General features: G+C 38.6%; 1 long non-coding RNA gene across 3 annotated transcripts in view; it reads left to right on the top strand.

Annotated features, from left to right (window-relative positions):
- LOC147754322 (uncharacterized) overlaps window positions 1-24,006 on the top strand; it is a 112,553-nt gene that overhangs the window by 84,758 nt on the left and 3,789 nt on the right. For 2 of the 3 annotated variants that reach the window (XR_015316594.1, XR_015316592.1), the window contains one exon: window positions 22,045-22,170. This is a non-coding gene — a long non-coding RNA (uncharacterized LOC147754322). Of the gene's footprint in view, window positions 1-6,053; window positions 7,899-22,044; window positions 22,171-24,006 lie in introns of those variants that run through there. The other variant, XR_015316593.1, reaches the window with a different exon arrangement.

The following is a 24,006-nucleotide window of genomic DNA, read 5'->3' as shown; positions in this document are numbered from 1 at the left end:
GTTCGCTAACGTTGTGTATCTATCTTCAGTATTATGCGAAGTTCGTCTAATATCCTAAACTCATTCATATCTGGATATTTGGGCTTCACGATAGAGAAACACATTATAGTTGCTTTTTAAAAATATCCGACTGATTTTTAGTCGTCTCTTTAGTATCAAGGAATTCAATCATTACGGAATTTATTCTTATACTAAACGTATGTTAGCGTATGAATTTGTCATATGATTTTTGGACTGATTCCGGTCCTCATCTAAAAGTCATTGGTGTTTTTTTTTTCCCGTTTTTAGTTATTTTTGAATAATATCAATACGCTTCATATGTTTGCAACGGCTCGATAATTTGTAAATTATTGATTATCATTGTTTAATTATATCCGATATACATCTAAATCTTATCGGCTTACCGCTATCGCCTTCTGCTATCAAACATTTCAGTCGCTTGAAACCTTGATGTGATGATTTATTTTTGCGTCTACGCTCACAAACCAGATGGTAAGAGTTGAAAAAAGAATTAATTAGAGAATTATAAATGAGGCGTTAAATTTTTAAGATTGATGACCTCACTCCTGTGGCACTTCCACTTGCTGTGAAGAGTCGCACAATTCTTCACTTAACAACAGCTATGTAAACTTTTCTATGGATAGCGTTAAGTATTTCGCGCAGTTTACGTATTTGTCTCACGCTGCTCTGTGGCGATAACGCCGAATGCACCAAGCAAAAACGGCCGAGTCGACAACGTAAGACTTTTTTTTGTATTAAAAATTCACTGTTACGGGCTATATACGAGCAAAAAGAAAGCGGAAAGAAAAAAAAAAATATGTGATTTTCGAGTTATCGTGCAGCCATCGGATACTGACGACGCCGGCACTGACACTGCCGCCCGGAGTTCAGAGATCCCTACGTCGACTATTACACCGAGCTTCGTTTGTTGGTCGGCTTTGTAGTCGTTATGTGAAGCACCATTTTTGTCCCGTTTTCGATAATGGCCATGATGATGATGATAATGGTTACATTGCTTGGTAGTTGTATTTGTGTTACACTCGCATGCATTGTCGGCGTAGTAGAAATAAAATCCTATGATCCCTCCGTGAAGGGCGAGCGCGACAAGTGGAACAGATCATTTTTACCCTTCCCACTTATCTTACCAGCCTTTTATTAACCCCTGTTCATTCAAATTGGTGTCGTCGCATGTATCTCATGACTGTCGATGTGGGCATCAGGTATATGGCTTTCAACGCTGTTGAAGCCGTTGGGGTCCGTGTATGTGTGGCTGTAGTTTGTGTCAAGATAGTGCAGCTCATCTACGTTATCGACCTCCCCAAAAGCTTCTTGGTACCGTATAGGACATTACAATACACTTTCATAATAATGATGCCTGACCGGCTGTCGATGGTCAGTGTCTTGGATACGGTGGACAACGTTAGTTCAGTCACACGATCTGTTTTTCTCGCGTCTAAGCCGTCAAAAGAAAATCGAGCCGCGGATAATCCCTCGTCATGAGACTGTGGCCACATGACTGTAAACATTCCCCCTGTTTATATACTGCTCGATAGTGTAATGTTGAGCTTTTTCAATTGTTGTGTATTGTACTTTGCTTTATTCTAGAAGTCGACAGGACTTTCGTTAACGGTTTATATTTTAATGTTTATTTTATAGTCGAAAAGAATGAAAGCCACTAAACACAGAGGGCAGGATAAGCGCATTGCGCCCTTTTCTTCTTTTCCCTTCTGTAACAGCCTACTTTTCAATGAGAAATGTCTTGTCTTTTCGACGATTATTATTGCCGGTTCGTCTGATTGATTAAACACAGATTGTCGACGTAGCCTGCTCGGGCTCGATACTCTACTACAAGATATATCTGTATTCGCTGACCTATACCGTAGTAGGTGAATTTACTTATTATTATAATAATCTTTAATAGAGTATCATTTCGTTGGCATGTAATTTTTCCCTACACTGCTTTTGTACCTCTAGAAAAATGTATAAGAACCTAAGAACTGAGAACACATTTTCGCGCATGAGAACTTTCAGCGTTTGCCGTCCACGATAGGGACAAGCGTATAGCTAGCGACCATACAACTCTTAAAGTACCCGTAAATGACAAGGGTTTCTAGAGTAAGTTTAAGGGCACTTTATAATCGTCTTTAGATTCGTCTGCTGCTGATCTTTTCCTTTCACCTGAACAATGGACGAGGTTATTTTAAATAGGTGCTCGGTCCGTGTACTCGTAAAACGCTAGAGCCGTCTTGTGTACAGTTTCCGTACAATGTGGCAATGGTATGCTTGCCTGTGTGAGCTGCGTACTTTGCCTTCATCCGCCCGAGTCGTATTTCTCTTGGGTTTTACCTCTTGGGTCCTTTTTTTTACTTATTCTATGTACCACGCCGAAATTGGCAATGAGGCAAGTTGAAGCACTTTTTGATGATCAAACGCATAAATCTACCACGAAGTGTGTGGAAAGACCAATTTGTCTAATTACACGGGCTTCATCGTTTACCTTTTGTAGCTTCTGTCAGCTCCTTATTTTCAAGCACTTTGGGAAAAAAAAATAACTCTTAGTACAGCACTATTATCGTACATTCGATAAAGTTGGCCACGTTGAACTTACGCGCCGCCGCTGTAGTGCTTCTAGCGGCCATGCCGAAGACATAATTTGATTTCCGCTTGCTCTACGTAGGAAGTTTTTTCGTCGTTTGGAGACTGATGGTTAACCGCGATAACTTGGTACCGGCGACAATGTGAAGCTGGATCACCTCTTATATCAACCGAAGATTTCGTTGCTGGGCCCGAGCAACTCCTGAAACCAGAGGCATTTTGTTGAACAGACACGTACAAATGACCTATTACCTTGCAACCCGCGTATCAGCTGGCTCTGAAGGTTCAAAACTGGGTACAGTGTCCAGCTGTTCCTTCCCATAAATAGTGCTAATGTTGTTATTACGACCAGAAATAGCATATCAAAGATAAGAAGGAAAAAGTCGAAACTACACTTTGTCGTGTCAAGCGCCTTTGAACGCGGCGATCGGCTACATGGGACCGAGGAACATACATGCGTCCGTAGAAGATTCATTCCGCCTTCAGGATGGACTTTGTTTTACTGTGATCTACAAGCCAGTCATGGTTTCTTGTTCCTTTTCGTTGTAGCTGTGCCCAATATAGGTTGATGCTGGTGGCGGAATGGCGTTGAAGGCTTCGCTGAACCCAGGACATGGGCAGTAATGCTCCTTGTGTATTGAAAGAAGCAGACGCATTAGCCACACGTACGGTTGTTTCTATATATTTCATTCGACGAGCTGGCTCTTTACGATGCTGTTGATTTGTCTTACTAAATTTTTGAAAACTATGTACATATATATATGTCCGAAGCTATTACACGGACCTGACTCGTAGTCATGTGGAATTCTTGTACAGGTCCGGTACAATCAATCATGTTATTTTAAACTGCAACAGATTCATATGCAAGCAGGCTGTACAGGTGTGATTCGTTAGCAATGAATGTGCGATAAACCCGGTAAAATATGAGTGGACATAACATTTGTAAACAAACTGTATTATATATATTGCACACCAGACTAGTCCATGGTAGATAGGAAATAAACAAAGAGATTAAATAAATTCGAGTGCCCTATGCTCAGCGATGTCGTTAGCGAAGCGTGTCAATAAAATGGCTCCACCTGAAAATGAGCGGCTGATCAAGCAACTTAACAGACGAGTGTCTCAACATTGTTGAAAGATAAAAAGACATATAACAACGGCTGGCTGTGTTCATCGGGCAGCAGACTACGTTCTAACAGAATTTATTTCTCCGCTCAACGTATATTTCAACGATTTAAATAACACACCGTTGTTTCGGTTGGATACTCTATTGGATCCGCTGCCTCTGACGAGCGGGCGTTCGATCCACGGTGCATGTGTCTCTAACTCTCACCCTGTATGGTGCGAACGGCAGGCGTTATATAGGTTACGGGACACAGGCGTAGTAAAACGTACAGCTATAATGCTCTTGGTTGATCGAGAATCTCGACGAATATCTCGGTCTTTGCAAAACATCTGCTCCTATTGAGAATATCGTTGGTTACCTTCGTCGACAGCAGAATCGCGCAGTGACGCAAAGATGACCAAATCACAGCGCTAACACGGTTGCTTACGTAGGACTGTGGCACGATCAGTAAACAGGTTCTCGAACATCGAATAGTGGCTTCGAGATAGATAACATTGATCGACTGTTTACTCGTGAACTGTTTTTATCGTTATATGTATGTTTTTGTGTATGTTCGTGCGTGCGTGTGTGTGTGTGTGTGTGTGTGTGTATGTTATATATCATCGGACGAAAGTAACAAACAAAAAACCCATGTAGGTTCCAGTAGATAGCTTTGATGCAGGCAACGTAAGTGTCGTCATAACTGTAGATTGCTGCCCAATTAGGCTGCGCGAAGTTTTTAATTCCTGTCACATTGGAACTATTTTTCGGCGCGTCGGTTAGGGATGTTTTGGAACTGGAGGCCAGCACAAAAATGGTTTGCTTGTTGATGCTTCTATTACGGTCGAAAATCCGTGCCACCCGATGACTTTGGTTGTTAAGGCCCGGCTATAAGGTATTTCGTTTCATATTTGCCTGTCATTGCCCATTTGTAATATGGGCGCACTCCGATACCTTTCTGATTTAGTCTTTTTTTTTTTTGTAGTGCATAGGCATTGCCAAGCTTGAAGAAACCGCATTAAGGATTGTTGTCTGTAATATCGTTTCGTAACGAGGGTGAACAAGGAAACATATATATATATATATACTCGTATTTTCTAGATTTTCTAGTAGATACGATTTTCAGTGCCTTCTGTTCCATGAGTCGATAATAAAATCTACCCTTTTTCGTTGTCTCTTCAAAATGTATGGATATTTTTATCTACGATAGCAGCAGTAGCATATCTGCCTGTGGCATCCATAACAAGACATTCAGAACTTGACGTCAATGTTTGGCAAATTGATAGAGAGCGCTAAATGTAGCATTTTTCTAGTGGGTAGTAGATTTCTAATAGTTCCAGCGCTAAAAATTGAAGTGATTTAGTAGATATTTAGCCAAAAAATGCATGATTATTGCAAACATACTATTTCGATTGAGGAGATGATTAAACACAATTTGTGGTAATAGGTCTTTAATAATATTTTTTTTTTTTTTTATAATTTTATTTTATAGTAACAATTTTTACGACGTAATGTTTCGCCCTTTAGTGGAATTGCACAAAACCTTTTATTATAGCCGGAGACTCAAAAGCTTCTGCAGAAACTCATTGGGCCTGTACTCCTTTATCTGCGACCATCCGAATGCCGATGGCCGCGGCTTGGAAACAAGCTTCCATTAATGTAATATATTTTTGGCATAAAGATCGAGCAGTTTGGAAAATTTGTTCATTATGCCGTCGATTGTCAAACAGCGACCGGTAACGTAATGGTAATGACAGTAAATAATTCTTACTTCAGTCAGAAGTTGCCAAAAAATAAAGATGAACTAATATTAAAAAGCGTTCACGAAGCTTACTCATAAGGCATACGAGTAACTGCGACCAGCCATGTCAGAAGGGAATGAAGTTCCACGAGTCTTTAATGAAACCAGTTACATAGTGGCCCCGTCTTTTCATCGTAGAATAAAATCACTGCACGACTAGATACTACCCGAATCGTATGTAATATAGGTAGACATTGAGATAATTAGGCGTGACGGTAAATTACGCCGCCTGCCATCGGCACAACTAGGCGAGCACCATCGTTTCTGTTGATATCGTTGCCAACTATTGGCGATACGTTTTTCATAGGCATGTCAATATGGTCGAATAAGATTTCGACGCTACGTTCTGTACAGGAAAAAAACAACACAATACTAATCGACAGTCATCTTATATGCTAGAATAAACTTTATACACAAAAAATGTGCGATGGTAGAAGATACGCGGCATGTTGACGCGGGGCTCGCCAACGGGCTGGATGTTTATGCTTGCAGCTACTGAAAGCGCGTGCTAGTAACCTACGCCTACCTGTTTTCTTAATTTACCATTTACAGGAAAACTCTACCAGAAGAGACACATCCTATTAAAAACTAATCAGAGTAGATTAGTACACACGGGGATTCGTCTCATCACTGCTAATTACTGAAGCATAATCACATGAAGGAGAAATGTACCTATCTGTGAATTGCTCCGTACTGTATTTTAAAGCAGGACCATTCTGAAGCCTTCTCTAGCAGATAGAAATGTCTGTTTCTGTCAAAATATAAGCCAATACATAAGCAATCATTCTTGCTACTGTTTATTTATATGTATATTATATTTATGGGAGAGTTTTGCATCAGTCATCGTACTTCGGCAAGTGAACCCATTTAATATCGATGCTCAATAGCAAAATGGAGAGAAAGTTTCTGACAAAATGTTTTTACCGTGCAACACTGGTGATCACTTTAAATCGTGGCGTGCTAAAGGTGAGCAACTAGCCTGTATGTTAGCGACTGAAGGAATAGGTCGTAAGCAGACCTTTGACAGTATCTCACAACTAGTTGTACAGCCTGGTAGCTTGCCTAACAGTGAGTCAAACCTGATATACGAAAAAGCACTTTAATCTACAAACATTGTATTGTGTGCAGCTAAATAGTAAAACGTGTGCTGGCCTGTTCCGTGCGCCTGAAACCAAAGGAGTTTGATTTATTCGATGACACGTTACCGTTTGCTATATATATATATATATATATATATCTCGAGGATGTGGCCTCGTTTTACGGCATTTCGTTATTTTTTCTTTGGCCTATTGGCCGACCGAGGGTGCATTGAAATGTACGATGTTATTTATAACAGTTGGCAAAACGCATTTCAGTGTTTTCCTCTGCGCTGCTTCTTATTGACGCTTTATTTGTAGTTACTTCCTAAGCTAACAATTAATAGAGGAAATAGTACTTTGTAATGTGTTAGAAATATACGAAGAATTGACGAAAATAATTTGCCTGCCTTGAGCGATGCCTCCGGTTTTTTTTGACCAGGGCTTACAGATCGTCGCGTACGGATAAGCGATTCGCCAATTTTTGACTAACTTACTATATCTAAGTTAAGGATATTATGTAGGTACTCTCTCCGACGTTCAGCCTCAAGAAAGCAGCTACATAACATGCGCTGTCTAACTCTCGGAAAAAGAAACAAGTTATTTTCCTATGATTCTTATACGGTGTCGCGATACTTTTACGTACTTTATAACACGCTCACTGTAAACACCAATAATAGAAACAATCGTATAACTAGTGCTTTTTAAGTGTTTGTATTTCGACTGTATCTGGTGTGTCAATGGGACATTAAAAGACGCTCGAATTTTAACAACGAACGATTGTATACAAAAAGTATTTCCATCCCGATTTTGACTTTTGCTAGAAACGGTCGCTTAACTAGAGCTTCTTCGGTGAAACGGAGCAGTTGACGTAAACCGATTGTTAGTATCGCCTATTACCTGTGTGCAAGCAAATACTGCCTATAAAATAGCATACGTTTTGGCACTATGTTTTTGCTCGTAGGTGTTATTTTGTTCGTCGTGATGTTATCGAAGTTCACAGTTGATAGAGTTATATTTGTCATAAGATGTTCCATTGTCACTCTAGGCAGATGCATCCGTAACTTCGATACGATTCGTTCTTACTTAACAACGTAACTTACGGAGGATAGTTGCCATCGCTTTGAGTTGATACCCGTGCGTCTATCTAACATTACGAGAATATATTTTCATCTGAGCTATGAGATGTATGAAAGGATCTCAGAACGCTGGACGACACAAGCACGCCACAAGTCTGTGTACATAGATCGACTAATTTCACTAGTAAATCAAGTAGAACCGGCCCCAACAACAGCAGTAATAATAAAAGACTGTCGCATGATTTTCCTTCTTTCTTTTTCGTAATTGTCGTCTCGTTTTCGTTAACATTTTCCCCTCATTATCATACTTCGCTGAATAGAAGAGCAACGTAAATAGAAACTGTAGGCAAAGGTTCGGAGTGAACCGACTAGTAATAGCTGCTTTCACAAAATCAGTGTCGCTTCACTCTAGGCATCGTTTTGCACGTTCCTGGATGGTTATGTCTTAAAGGTCGTTGTAAATTTGTAATCCTGTGTAGGACACGTAGGACAAAAAAGCGGGGAGGGGAGGACGCTTCGATTACCCCTATATGTTACTAGGGGAAAACTGTACCAATCCAGATAAAGAGGGTGAACGAAAAATGAAGTCGAAGTGAAAACCCTTGTGTTAACAATAGTGATAGAGGAAATTTTCAATACTATTTATCTTTTCAGAAATATCGAACGAATTTGTGGCAAGATGTATGCATTCGATAGTTGAAATTGTAAAATATCGCCAATAATCAATTACATATAATTTTGCTTCTGGGATTTTGTTACGAGATAGCAAAAGGTGAGAGAATTTCGGGGCAGATTGAGATGTCTTATTAGATCAAACAGAAAAGGAAGGGAAAAGTCCCAGATGAACCGGGTTTACATTGTCAAATCGAATTTCGCAAAACCCGATTTCGTTTTTGGTCCGATTTTACAAACGAGATCTTTCTCAGCCATGTTTAACTAAACAGAGAGGATTTCAGGAGTATAGAAAACCTTCAATGCAGGATTAAGATCATTCTTTCATTAAATACAATTATTTACGTCGTCTAGCAAGCTATGTACAGATAGAGTGTGTGTATATGTAAGAAACTGGCTCAAGTTGTATTGGAAATAAATTATATTTAGGCCCCCTGTTAGATGTATCACTTAAATTAATCGTCGATAGGAAAATGTACTTGCTACTGCTTGTGCGGTGCGGTGGATAAGCGAGACACTGTTGAATTATTCATTTACGTATTATCTATTTTCTTTTTTTTTTTTTTTTTTTTAGTTGTATGATCGCTTTTTTTGTACGGTAAAACGTCTGTAGATTTAAATTAGTGGACATTTCCTCGTATCTAAGACGCACTCCTACCACAGTCACGTTCTGCAGATCCCATGCGTTACGATATCCTTTCCCAACAGTGATTCTGCGTGCCTGTAAATGATAGAAATCAAACGCTCGCCTAACGTGACCTTTGCGAACGTAGATACAGGAGTAGCGCTCGTGGCTAAATGGTAGCACGCTTGCCCTGGAAACAGGGATTAGAGCTTTGCAAGACTGTTAGGAAGCAGATTAACAGAGCCTGTCTGTCGATATACCGGCGAAAAATCGAATATCTTGATGTGACATCTATCCAGATGTTTGCTAACGTGAGGTAACGTATGCGGCGGCTGTTGCTGCTGCTGCTGCTGCTGCGGATCGAAATTAGGCAGCTACTTATCTGTATTTCTCAGCAAAAATATCCTCCCCAAGCTATTGCATCGGTCTTTTTTCTAATATAGTAGCATTTCCTCAGATTGCTTTATTAGAACGAATCTTAAGTTCTTTATTCTGAGCGATTTTTAATGTTTTTACGAAAATCAAGCTATATAATCGAAATCGAAAGAGTGACAACGGATTTTCGAATACTTAAGAGTACGAAGATAATTATCATTGCGATGATGAAGCTTCATCCGTTCACTCCTAGTGGATAGACGTTTCGATCAGCTACTAGAGAAGAATGCATAATAAAATTAATTAGAAAAATAAAATAGAATTAGAACATTTAAAATTATTAAACACATAATAATAATAAATAAATACAACCTTTATTTTTATATTAACGAAATAGGTTATGGAAAAACATCATATACCCGTGTGATCCCCGGAAGTTTTCGACTCTCTATATGGATTCGCTGTTGAGTGCTATCATATCCCCATTAATGATATGTTAGCCGTTCGCGTTTAGTTTCGATCGCTGACTCGCTGATACTTGTTTCTGTACCTAGTACTATAACGTCTCTTGAAGCTTATTTTCGGTGTAACGTACGCTATGGCAGAACCGATATAGCAATATCCATGAGATAAAGCATTACGATGAAGACCATGGTAGCAGAATACTAGATTTTATGTTGATGGTTCACCTTCAACACTGAGTTTTCCCAAATCTGATAAGTTAGGAGAGGTCATGCATCTTGTTGCAGAAATTACAGGAATACCAATTAATTGCGGACGAAAATTGAATTGATTGAAAAAAAAGTACGATCATTTGACATTATACACGTGTGTTTGAAGCCTGAAAGCACGTTTTAATTCTGTGAGCTTCACTTGCTGGAATACTCGCTATATTTATTATCTTTATTTATTTATTTATTTTTTTAAATATATATTATTTTATTTTTTATTATATAAAATATTATTATCATTATATTATTATATTATATTATATAAAATTATATATATATATATATATATATATATATATATATTATTATTATATAAGTGGCTTTTTGCAGCGGTAAAGCACGTGCTTCAAACTGATAGAAGCATAGTATTCCATTAGATACGAATGTTAGCGAGAGAATATCTGTTGGGGTTTTCCAACTATTTTCCTCTAATCATGCTAACAAAGATATCTGGATAGAGTATATGAGAAAAAATTATATAATAGTAATAATACGTTTAGTTGTTTCTTACAAAAAAAAATTTGCTAAATATGGAAACTGCCTTGAAAATCATTACAGTACGTCATAGTAAAAACATTTTCATTTACTATCAATCGAAAAACATTTGGGGTTCATTTCAGATATAATAGTTATAGGTATCATTGTAATCGCTGACATTTTCTTTGGGTTAGGGTTCTTAGGCTTGTCAACCAATTTCGGTGCGCGTTTGTGTTATTCAGAACTTTACTTAGGATTTTTTTTTGTGCATTTCCTGCCATAATATTATCGACAATCTTCAAAGATAACTCGGCATTGTTTCAAAAATCAGAGTCTGAACAGATTCCTAATCTAAACTTCATATCAGCGACCCAATGAAGGTGGCACTGATTTGCTATTGCTGGCAACAACTTAACGTATCTGTCCAGTAGTTTAAATTGGCCGAACACGAAGAACTTTTCAATGTAGTAAAATAACCAAATAGCAAGAGAATATATGGGCACATTACTGTTAGTAGTTCCTAATTATACTTCCCACACACGCATATGGACAAAGAAGATCGAAAACACAACGTCTTACGACAAAGTCGTCACAGAGGTCACCGTTTCGAGAGGCTGGGGCAAGCAAGACTCATGCAAAGAACAAAGGGAAATAGCATTCTGTTATTTTTTATATTCTTTGTTTAGTCTTTCGTCAACGAGACGAGGCAGTGACAATGGCAGCTACAGATGTCGAGTTCGCACCATCGTTATCATGATCAGTTCAAGGGGCGATACTCTCCCTTGTAATTTGTACAAATATGATTCCGTGTCGGTTTTATTATAAAGACAGATAGCCCCGCTCAGAACAGCAAAGCCCATCTTTCGACAACATTTTCAGCTATGTCTGTGGCTTAGCAGTTCGACATTGTAGCAATAACATCATTATCATCACCGCAATCATTATTGTCAGCAACTGTTTCTTTACATTGACCTGTCTAGGCTAGCGCTTAAGTTTGAACCGTAGTGAGAAAGGGTAATGAGCGACGACGACGACGACGACGATGACGAGGCTGATATCAACGACAACAACCACGACGACGGATTCGGCGACTGCTGGTAGAAGAAGCAGTATTTTCCTTTACTGTCTTCTCGAGTTTGTTTCCTTGAATCGGTAGCAAGCAAATTCTATAAATAGATAGAGTGATCTATAATCGAGAGGACCTATGGAAGTTGGTACACTTCGACAGCTGTATAGTAGAGGCGGTGTGTAGCGCGCAATCCTTGTAGAACCACAAAAGGCTGGCAAACGATTTACCATTCGCACGTACCCCGAAGTATTTGCTCCTGCATTCAATCAATCCTTTGATGATCGTATTCTCACATCAGACATCCGAAAATTCCCCGATTTCGTGGTGAACACGAGTAGGAGCGTCGCACTCGATACACGTCTCCTTCGTGCCACGCGAATGCATCCAATTTAGCTACCATTAATGCTGCGATTCTCAGCTTAGAAGCGACTGGGCACGCTGGCTACAGGCGTCCTAGTGTCGCAGAATCAGGCAACAACGCTAGAGACATTTTACGACGTCCTGTGAACGCTTTGGGTTCCGAAACAACAACTAAGCACGATCTAAAAGAAACCGCCTTCCCTAGTAAAACCCGAACCCGCACAGGTTTTATCAGATCCATAAACTTGTGCATCTTCTTCCGCGACGCTTCCCCTGGAAACCGCTCGAATAGACGAGCTTCATGCTACGCCGCCTTACTGCCCACGTTCGAACTCGTACCGAGCTGATCCATAAGCAACTCAAACGGATGCCGACTGCTGTCTCCGAGGCCCTGATTAACAGCCTAAATTTTGAAGAGCCAGTAAATCGTTCCGCTCGCTCAACAATGTTGAAATTTCCATCATAGAGCGTCGCCTTACGGCAATATTTAACAATAATTTATAATACTAATATGCGTCGTAGCAGTATATGTGTTGTAACATTGCAAGGCAGCTTCCTTTTTTGTTCATACCGTTGGAAAACCCCTAGTATTTTGTGCTTTGTTCAGACTAGTGTTGTTACGCTCACATTGGATAGCGTACAGAGCTGTGATGTACCGTGCTTTTTTTGTATGCATCTAAAATGCACTTCTCATCGCACGGTCATCAAGATCCAGCTAATTTATGAATCTGGTAATTATGTTACGACTCCAGGCCTCATCCTATCTTATGTGGTATTTAGAATGGGTTAATAATTAGCATGGGTACCTTTATAAATCTGGGAACATACAAACCTTACTTTCGTTTTACCTATTCAATAATCGATTGTGACTTTGGGTCACTAAAGCTCAGTATCCTCTTCGTTCCAATTGGATCTGATTAAGCAAATAATCATCATGCTAATTCAAATGTCATAGAATCGAACGATTTCCTAACACTCTTGGCTAGGCAATTTTGAAACCGCTTTGTTCATCTCTTGGCCTTTCAGCACATTCGATCGATGGATTACCTTAAGAGTACTCATTTAATTAATTCCTTCTTATATATATATATATATATATATATATATATATATATATATACACATATATACATCTTATATATACATATAGGCGCAGTATATTAATTTCGTCACCGTAGCCATGGTATCGCCATCAGCGGATGAGTTCGACCAACTGACGCATCTGCTTTCCCGGATCAAGCGTTTCCTAATGGCCCCAATTGCATGATTTCTATTATATTATAGATACCATCAATTATATTTGTTAACATAAAAGGATCTCTCAACATAGTATGGCTCTTTTTCCGTCTGACCAAAGGAAAAGCTGCTAGACAGCTGCTTATGGAGAGCAATTTCTCTCGATTCTACACGTCAATGGAGTCAGAACGTTGTTTGGCGTTTACGTGGGTCTTTTTCAATTGTTAATAATAATGATTTTTTAATTATTACGAATTCCGTCATTGCTACCTAACGTGACAGTCAAAAAACTAACCTTGTTACCCATTTAACGGTTTGGCAAGCCCTTCATTATTTGGTGTGCTTTCCGATTACTTCGTTATTATTAATGACTGTAAACGTTTTTTCTTTATTACTTTACCGAACTATTAAACATTTTAAAAGTAACTAAAAAACCTCATTTTTACATTTTTGTTGGAGGGCGCCGGTAGGCCAAGGGTGGCTCACTTGATCAGGGCATCCGTAGCAGAAAACAGAACGCACCTATTGACCAATGGACGATTTACGTCAAAGATGAAGAAAGCGCATATATATATATACATATATATGTATATGTTTTTAGGAATACGATTAATTTTCTTAATATTAACCGGGGTTTTTTAACCGGTGAACCACACTGATCTCTACCTCTAGAGTTTTGCCTCGATCTACGTTTTTCCAATTAGAAACTAGGCGGGGCCTGATAAAGTTTTTTTAAACATAAGTTCTCAGCGCTTCCTACAAGATGTTTACAACTTACCCGGTTGTGTGTTCTACGATATTGTTTTCGATCATTTGAGTGATATCTAGGATAACCCATGGCAGATAGCGAACTTGTTTTGGCGTTTGCAGTTTCTGTATAAAGTATTCTACCAATAAAAATGATAACATCTGTAGTCACTGACTTTGGCTAGATAAAAATTATATAAGGACCTGTATGCGAATTATGACGCCAACAAGCGTACATCGATATACGTCTTTTGTTTACCGTGAAGATGAAGAAGAGACAGGAACTTAGGCAAAATAAAGTTCCTGTTCATTTATTAGTTGTTCACTGCAGTTATTGAGACTGGAACAATTTTTCTTTTTATTAGCATATATTAAGGACACAGAACTGTCAAGTAAAATTGTAGCGCTAAACAGACTAGAGATAGATGCTCGTTTTCATGAAATCAACTTTGCCATCCCATGGCTGTAATTTACGATAGTCTTTTTACGGTTTAATTAATACGAAAGTTGTCCACTTATACAAATTGAATATGGGGCTGTCAGGCTACATACACTTTGGAAGTAATTTCGAAGCTACTATAAGGACATTTATTTAAAAGAAAGACATTTATTTATTAATTTTTTTAATACTAGCATTGCTAACTGTAATCTTAAATGTACTAGCTATGCTTCCACTCTTATTATGGTCGCTTTTTGAAAGAAGAAGGTAATACCATACAAATAAAGATGCTACTGTTCGATCAATCAATCAATCAATCAATCAATCACCGTCCTTCGAAGCTCAGGCTGAAGCACATGTGAAAGTAGCCAAAGGTCTTCTTTACTGAAGGAACACTCGGGACCATTATGGATTTAATGCGCACACAAATGACGGATAAAATAATGTGCCGGAATACGTCTGAAAATCTGTGCGTACATGCGCATCACGGACGATAGTTCACTTCCGTACAAGGTCCTGCCCTGTAAGCTATATTAATAACAACTGGCTCTATATACGTATTTTTTTGTGCATTATCAGTGATGACAAAAACGTCAACTGTTTGACAGACTATGTGAGTAATATTCTATAGAGTAAAAGATGCTTCTACGTTAGCCATTGCAACCTTGGCATAGCTGTGGCTACTTTGACTATAGATGTACATATTTAATGTTATTTTTTCGAACGTGTACAGCAAAATCGATGAAGCACGGTAAAAACAACAAAACTACGAGAAAAGACTGCACCATATATATAAATGTATGTATATAATGAATTGATGATGTTGAAGGCAGACAGAATGGATGTTATGTCATATTAAGATAACGATGCAAATGCATAGAAATGCAATATTTATTTTTTACTTTATATATATGTATATATATATATACTTTCTCATCGGACGAATCAGATATGGGTGAAGAAAGTGTCTAATGGTAAATTATGTTGCAAAAGTCAAACATTTCCACACTGACATTCGTGAAGATGTTTTTTTTAAACAAAACGTAAAATTTTATCAAACCATAGTTAGATAATTCCTATTTTCACGTTATCTATTTATATCTTGTTTTTTTTTTTTATTTTAGATACGTATGGGGAATAATGAAATCTATTGAAGAAATTTCGTTTTGAAAACGACAGACATCTAACGAAGCGCCTCTTTTTTCAAATTTTCTTTAACGTGATTTAAATAATTCCATAACGTCGTTGTTATCGTTGATTTTGTCAGATGTAAGAGTAGCATGAGAAATAATTCTAGTTCCTATGTGAGGAGAATGTTGACGTTGACCCTGACCGGCTGGCAGGCCTAACGTTTAAAGCCTACAGATTTGATCGTGCGCCATATTTACGGCAGCAGAGTTGTCCTTCACTCAAAGCATTAGTTGTTGCTCTATGCATTTATATGAATTCGTGTTATAACCTGGAACATTGCGTCGTGGTCACATGGTTTAGTGGCTTGACGACAACCATCCCGTGAGAAAATTGTCATCACTTGGTACCTTGAACGGAATAGTTTTCTTAATATAATAAATAAAAATAGAAATAAAATAAATACATAACTCGAACGTTTATTATTGCTAGAACAGTTATATATTCAGATGGTAATTTGTCCATGAAATATAAAAGGCTTATTGACACTTACTTAACAATATATACAAGCAACATTTCAATGATTACTATTATCTTTCAATGAAGCTTCGACACAAACGGGTACATCGTCATTCGAGGTGTCGCTGTTGCGTGTATTTGAGATCGGTACTTTTAACATTTTACGAGTTTTTTTTTTGTTTCATGCACGTTGCACATGTGTTGAAAAAATAAGGCAAAAAGGTTTCCGCTTGCAGCCTGCACACATTTTTATCGGGTCTCAGCGTCCATAACAACTAGAAACAGTATTGTCGCAGGAATATATGATGGGTGACGTTCAGTTAATCGTATAACATAGCTTTATATCGCTTAATCCCATCTGCTTCGTCTTGTTATCATAAAACACGTTCTCTGGGGAGCTTTACTGTGACGCTGTGCTTTTCTAACCGATCACAAACGACAGAAACTAGCCTCACTCTTGAGTCGTCATCTGATTGAGCCTCAATGATCGCAATTTTTAGGGAACGCCTACAAAATTCACGGCGGTGTTGTTACCTCTTTCGGCCGTTGTAAGCGCTAAAGATGTTGGTAATTGCTCATTTGCAACGATCGTTCGAATACTTAGGAGGCGGACTCATACCAAATAAATGAATGTCTGCTGGTCCCTCGTCTGGACACGATTCCAGAGCGAAGGTAACTGAAGTAAGTCTAAGCGCTGGGCGCCACTCATAAAACAAAAGTACGTGTACGTATGCCTGCTAAAAACAAAGAACGAAGTCGATCGTTTCATGTTGTTAAGTATTATAAACAAGTATTATGTCGAAAGATCATCCCAATAACATCGACAGGTTGTTCTCTTTCATGGGAAACTTCTATCATGATATAAACATCCCTTTGAAAACAATCATTTATGCTTTGTTTAGGTTAAAATTAGCTTGATGATTATGCTTGCGACGAATGGGTCGATGTAGCCGGAGTCAAAAATGAATATCTCATTGTCACGCGTATGGGGTATCGAAGATACGTACCAACTATTCGGCATAAAAATTTCCCCATTTCTCTGCCCCCACATAATAGAACGTTCCGTATAAGGAGTTTAAATGGCTTGCTAGCCCTGCCCGTGTTTCAAGCGTGGTACTACATAACTTTTCGAAAAAAAACAGGCTATCTAGGTGAGAAGATTGACAACGACGCAGGCCAAACGAAAAAAAAAACAAGCACGTTATGGAGAGGAAAAACAATAAAAGGTCGTTGTTCGCCTGGTGACACGTTATTATAACTCTTCAATAGTAGGCAACAATGTAAAGGTCCTTCGCTTGGCGGAACGTAACTAACTACGTCAAGACAAGCTGAAGATAATACACGTTTCTCGCAACACAATATGCCGCATTCGCGTTCTTGAATGTTTTTTTTTTTCTGCTGGCTGATTTTGTTTTGATGATTCCGTCAAATACGAGACAATATGTCACGTGAATAGGACCATAGCGATGTTCTATTTCTCCAATTGGACCTTGATGCTTTCTATTCGCCCATAATTATACAGTTAGAATTTTATCGACAGGCTACAGTGCGGCTATTTTATGAACTAAGTTGTTACGGAAACTATTCATGAACTTCATTCGCCTAAAATGGAACGGTCAATGTAATTGATAAGTATGTTCGTAACGGCTTGCCAACAACTCACCCCTGTGACGGGGCCGGTAAAATGCAATCTCAACATGTATATATGCAACTCTGCTAACGACTTATTTCATTTTCACAGTAAAATAGTAGTAATGATAACAGCCGATCGAAAGAGGCTGATGAGAAGAGGCAGCACAGATTGTTTTTGTCTTGCCAACGATAGCGGTAGCCTGTGGGCAATAAGCAAAGGCAAGATAAAATCATCTCATTAACCTCTCCAGCCGGCCACCATTAGAGAGCGCCAAAAGATCGTCGACAAGTATTTGAAGACACATCCTTAAATAGAGATAACCGTTGCGGCAAATAAACAGACGCAGATGCAGAATGGGGCCATTTTGACAAAACTAACTTTCTTCCCTATAGGAGGAACGAAAACCGATATTTTTTAGTGTTCTGCTGGTGAATTCTTCTTTTTTTGAGGAGCAGAAGTCAACTGATAAGTTTATACCTTTTATTGCCGTTATTATGTCATGTTTTTTGCGCTTCGTGCTGTCGTGAAGTTACAGTTACATGTGACCGTATTCGCAAATAGGTAGAGGTGGTTTGTTGATCGGTACTTACATAACACATTTTCGTGCAATAGCGTTGTCTTAGAAGACCATAAATTAGGTAGAATTATTGAAAAAGAAAGCGCTTACTTAGCTGCATTGAAGAATTTCAGTCGTCTAAAATTACTTGACGTCTTCATAAATCAGGCATCGCCTTCAATTCTGATGCTAAAATCTTGTGAAGATAGTCAAATACATAGATGTTTGGTCTGAGATAAAGTCTCATTAAAAAGATGATCAGACATAATCAGGACATTAAGTGTTCCTAGTTAGATTCAATTTAATACCGAAAACATTTTAAGCTTCATGCAGGAATACTTGCGCAACGATATGCTTCTGAAGCTGCTGTACTGATACGCATTATCCGCTACCATGTTCAAATCTTATCTAGAGTTATTGGCTTTGTATATATATATATATATAGTTCACTGGAAAACTATTATTGTTTGTAGCTAGATGTATAAATTCAGCTTATTTGGTAAAAATTTACAAACATTTGTGGTAACAAAATTATTTTCGATCCAACTCTGGACGACCTGTAACAGCTTCCCATTCCGACAATCATTGTAAACCGTTATACTCGGCAGATGTTTACATTTCGCAAAGATAAATCTGTAGTTACTGCATGCAAGCACACTGGACGGCACAGTTCTCGCAGTATACATCATATTTGCATAATAAATTTCATATTATAGGGAAATTGAAATGAATCTATATTTAAATTGAATCATAAATGGCGCCAAGATTCGAATACACATCAATTTCGACATCTGTAAGGGCTTTCGTTGCGCAAGATAGATTAGAAAACCCATATTTTTAGGAACGTGTGAACCGTAACATTTTTATTATGTGTCTAGCTCCTACGTAAAATGATGATGTTATGGCGGAAGTGTGTATCTTTGTTCGACGTCTTCAATGCTTGAATGCAAGGGCGCCCATATAAGAAGTTTTCCAATACCAACATCAGCAGCCTGAACGCCTTTTTAGAGAATCTGATTTCTGGTATAGTTTTTATTACCTCTGGGCCGCCTATGTCAGCTTGGGAAGCGTAGAGGAAGTTTTAACAAAACGATTGAATGAATCGGAGGCAAGCATCATTGTAGGCTTAATATACGGTTCTGGTTAATGATATAGTAATATATGTTAGTTAAGATTTATAGCATCGACCTGGCAACGCGCAGGGTGATCTGGTGAATGGAAAGAATAATAACGATGACTCGATTGGTGTAAAACTCGAAGGTTCCTGTTGGTTTCATTTTGCGTACTAGGTTCTGGCTTCGTAGGCGCACGAACCCTCGCAACGCTCATAGGGAACACCTATCCTATGGCTCAGTGGCGTGGAACAGACTTTTGAAGAAGTTCATGGGATCGACTTAGTCACTATCCCGCATTACGTCCAGCAGCGATAAACATTTGCCATTTGCCCAGTCAGGGCGAGAATGAGGAAGTAGTAAAACAACAGACTTAGCCAAAAAACGACAGGCATTTATATGAAAATAAGTATATTGCGCTCGTAGTTGGACGGAATTAAGCATCGTAATTAATAATATAATAATAATAATAAGTAAGAATCGACAGTACTGCATTTCGAACGTCATATCTAGTAACAATTATTACTTTACCTGAACGGTAGACATTGATTTTTATAATAAATTCGAGTTCATTTAGTACCCGTATGGATTTGTATTCTTCGTATACATTCATGTACAACCAGCCTATAGATGTTATATAAGCTGTAACCCGCAGCGATGTTTTATTACGTCCAATGGCGCAATTGTAAATACATTTGAACGTTCGAACGCCAGACGATCTAATCCAATGTTAAGAGGCAATGGATTCGCCAGTTTTCCAATTTACGCCATCGCATTGATCTCGTTTGATCGGCGCTTGGTGGTATTTGTGGAACGAATAGCTTTATCTTGGGACGTTGTTGAGACCAATGAAGAAGCTATACCGTCGCCAATACCCGTCGATATATTCGATTGTAAGGAACATATTGTGCACACGATCCACTTAAACAAAACCCACCCGACAACATATATATATATACGCGACTTTTGGCACCTACAGTTAGCCCCTATTGGGTCCTTGTTGTTTGCCTGCAACGTGTTATTCACCGTAATAGGGCTTGATTGATCATTGATTGCGTCCAGAGAGTGTAGTCTTGTTGTGACCTTTTTTTTCAGCAACATTTGTTCAATCCGAAGTTGCTGGAAAACACTTTGGCGTCAAAGGGTCTGGAATAGGCTACTCAGGTCCTGAAGAAGTCTCTTTTGTCTGTTTGTTAATTTTAGTGAATTTGCGCTGTTTCCCCTTCCGGCATTCGTTGCTGACAAAAAAATCATTCCGTCATTGTCTGGTGCCTCCTATTATTACCCTACAATGTTTGAGTATTAATGCGATGCCGTTTCTCAAGCGGCGCTTTTTGCTGCTGGTTTCTACTAGTAATTTTGTTTTATTGGTCATTTGTCAAATTGTATATTTAGCAAGTGTGCGCATGATGGATACATTCGTATTTTTGTCGTTCGGTTAGCTTAATTTGGTATACTTACATGAAGTAAACGTGCGCCCGTTCGTTTAGGGTTGTCGACCCGACCTGGTCGGTGCCTAGAGCCAGCGGATGTGGCCGTCATCTGTTGTTCGATATGCGCGAAACTTTTCCCATCGTTCAGACGAGTCGGAATCTTGTTCTTACGTAAAACGTTCGCTGGTGGCGGAAGAGTAAGCTATATGCCCTCGGTTAAAGGCGAAATATTCGGGAATTATTTAATCATTTGCCCACGAGTATTGGCAATCGGAAACGACGCAGCCGTATTGTAGTCGATCTGTGACTTCAAGTAGGCGCTAACAAGTGATATCTGTGGCTCTCAAATTTATTGAGGACCTCACAATACCCCAAGCAGTTCTCGTGTCCAGCAGCATTGACGAAAAAGTCCCTTGGCATTTATTCCATGCATTTCATTCATAGACTTGAGCTCAGCTGCATGCTTATCTAGTTTCTACGCGCAATTTGGGGACTTGAACCATTATTTGAGGTCATTTTTGAAGACAGAAGTCACTGATTTGCTTGAATCATTATTTAAGGTTATAATTATTATTTAAAGAAAAAGCTACTAGGACATCCTTATAGAGCTTTATAATTATTTAATTTGAATAAGCAGTGAAAAACGTCCAGTAGATGAGTAGATTTAATGATCCAAAGGACTTACTGTAAACTCTATATTTAATCTCTCGCTTGACATCTGTCTGTCTGTCGTAATAACATTGTTTCTAAGTATGCCCTCAACATCAAGACGCTGTAACCTAGTTCTGGTAAAATATGCGCACAGATTTGTTTCCACGGGCTCGCGTTAAATATAAGATATAGATCCTTTTTTAATATTTAGTAAAAAAAAAAAAATATGTTCTTCAACTGACAATCATGTCAGATAGCGAAAAATATGTATGCCACTATGGGCTTGAAGTACATTGTGCTTTTATTAATAATATTTACTGAAAGAACTAGGGGTTTAAAATAGCAAAATTATTAGATAAAATAGACGAACTTTTTCGTGGAAAACTATTTTTCCAGTCGTGCATTGTCCGTATGCGTAAGACCTGTACCTTTTAGAGGATCAACCAATCAAGCGATCTCCTCACTGGGCTTTCCCTCATATTATGTATATTATTTTCATTATTGATTCTCCTTTAGAAATTCGTAGACTAAACATAATACGTTTATGTAGGAGTCACTTATATATAGTATAATCTAAGATAAGGTGATTGCCTTTTCCGGGTTGAAAATCGGCACTTTGATCCAGACATACCGTTGTTACGCTTCGAAGCCGTAGCGCCTATCCCCTTCGAAATGAGTCCCGAAGTCGTGTGGTTGGAACGAAGGAAAGTTCGAACGTCTGAACAAAGATAAAGTCGCCAACTAATTGCAGGTATTTACGCTATACGTTCAATGTGGTGCCTTTGTAAAGCCACTAATAATGATAAATGTTAAGCATACTAATGACTCCGACGAAAAACGTAGATTCATTGAAGGACGCAGTCGTTTAAACAGAACGTGGCCACTAGAAGCATATGACGTATGGGCTTAACAATCCTTTGTCTCTGTTTTTCCTCTGAGCAGAGTAAAAATATACGTCCAATGAACTATACAATAATAAATCAACTAAAAAAAATCATTTATTTTCCGATTTGTTCTTCAGGTAAACCTATTTGTGTATCATAACTAACCCCATATAGTCATCTTCTATACCTCCAAACAATACAAACTCTGTCTACTACTAGTTCTTTACTATTAACTGTAATGCGTTGTCTAGTTACAACTTACCACTTAATGTTGATTGGCTGTTCGCTGAATACCCACTTCGGGTCTAGTAAGCTTTGCTGGCCCACTGTGGAACAAGGCGTCTTTATTGAACTCAACTGAAATATTGCTAATTTTGTACTTTGAGTTCGGTTCATGACAAAGGTACACCCCCACGCAGTAGTTTGGACCATTTAATTATTGGTTAAACGGGGGCCACTGCAATAAATATTGCCTACAACACGATTATATAGTTACAATACGACTAAAGAAAAAAAGTGGTCAAATTGTGCTAGTTCTGACTCGTGCCGATGGCCTTATGTCAGTGGTGAGCTGGAGGCCTGTTACCTCGATTTATAAATCAAACCAGCTAATTATGTCAAGATTTTTAATGTCATTTGGTTGACCTCGCAGCCTTTCTTTCTTCCAACGATCGAAACGTTTCGTCGACCACAACGACACTTGCCATCGCATTACCGGTTCTTTATACACCTGTACTGTTAGCCGTAATATTTAAGAAGATGGCGAAGTTTACTTCGATAACGACAATATATTCTAAGGCTTCCTCGGGGCCGTATTTAACCGTATTGGATAGTACTCACAAAAAAGTTGTGCTGTCTAGCACCATAATGTTATATCAACTGGCAGATGGAGAAAGGAAAACTTTTGGAGAATGTTTCGATCGTTAGCGAACTTGACAGAAGGAAATAGGAATGCTCAACGAGATGTATAAATTTTCGTAACTATCATAAATTTTTACCACTTTTTTTTGACATCAACAAACATAACTCGACGTTCACTTGCGATGCGCATGTTTTATTGTTATTTCCTTGTATCATTAATTCAGGAGGAATCGAATTTAACCAAAAAATCGAATCTTCGTTTCGTGATGTAGCCTGTGGTGTTTTTTTCCTAGGATATATCAACTCTACTGAAGAATCCTGCGTCACCTTCGGTCCTTAAAACACACACCCGTATCGTTTGCGTGTGTGTACATGTTTGGTCAGTAACCACCCGACGCGTAACTCTTTTTCTTTGTTTTTAGAGAGCCTTTGAGAACTTTGATCGTGCCCCCCTCCCCCTCCCCCTCCCCCCGCTAATTATCAATGATGTCGCCATGTAATGATTTTGCTTAACGATTCATTTTTTAAGCGCAATGAGTAACACCCAGTTTACTAAACTCAAAACTAATTTTATTTTCTAAAAGCCTGACCTTTGACTTTTATTTTGTTCTGTTCTACTGTGTCTTGAAGTACTTTTTGAAATCCGTCGGGGCAGTATCGGAACTGGCCCTAATCGTGACATTTTTGTCTGACGCAAACAAATAATCAGCGTTTCTGACCCACTCACCGTCCAAATGATAGGCAATTATTATCGCATAAGCTCAACAACAAAATAATCATACAGAATTTTTATCAGTGAATTGCCCTTTAAAATGGTGTTTGCGTGTATTTGGGCTGTGGAA

This window comes from Varroa destructor, unplaced genomic scaffold (assembly GCF_002443255.2).
Source record: "Varroa destructor unplaced genomic scaffold, Vdes_3.0 BEIS01000007.1, whole genome shotgun sequence".
Taxonomy (NCBI): domain Eukaryota; kingdom Metazoa; phylum Arthropoda; class Arachnida; order Mesostigmata; family Varroidae; genus Varroa; species Varroa destructor.
This window is presented reverse-complemented; position numbering and strand designations above follow the sequence as displayed.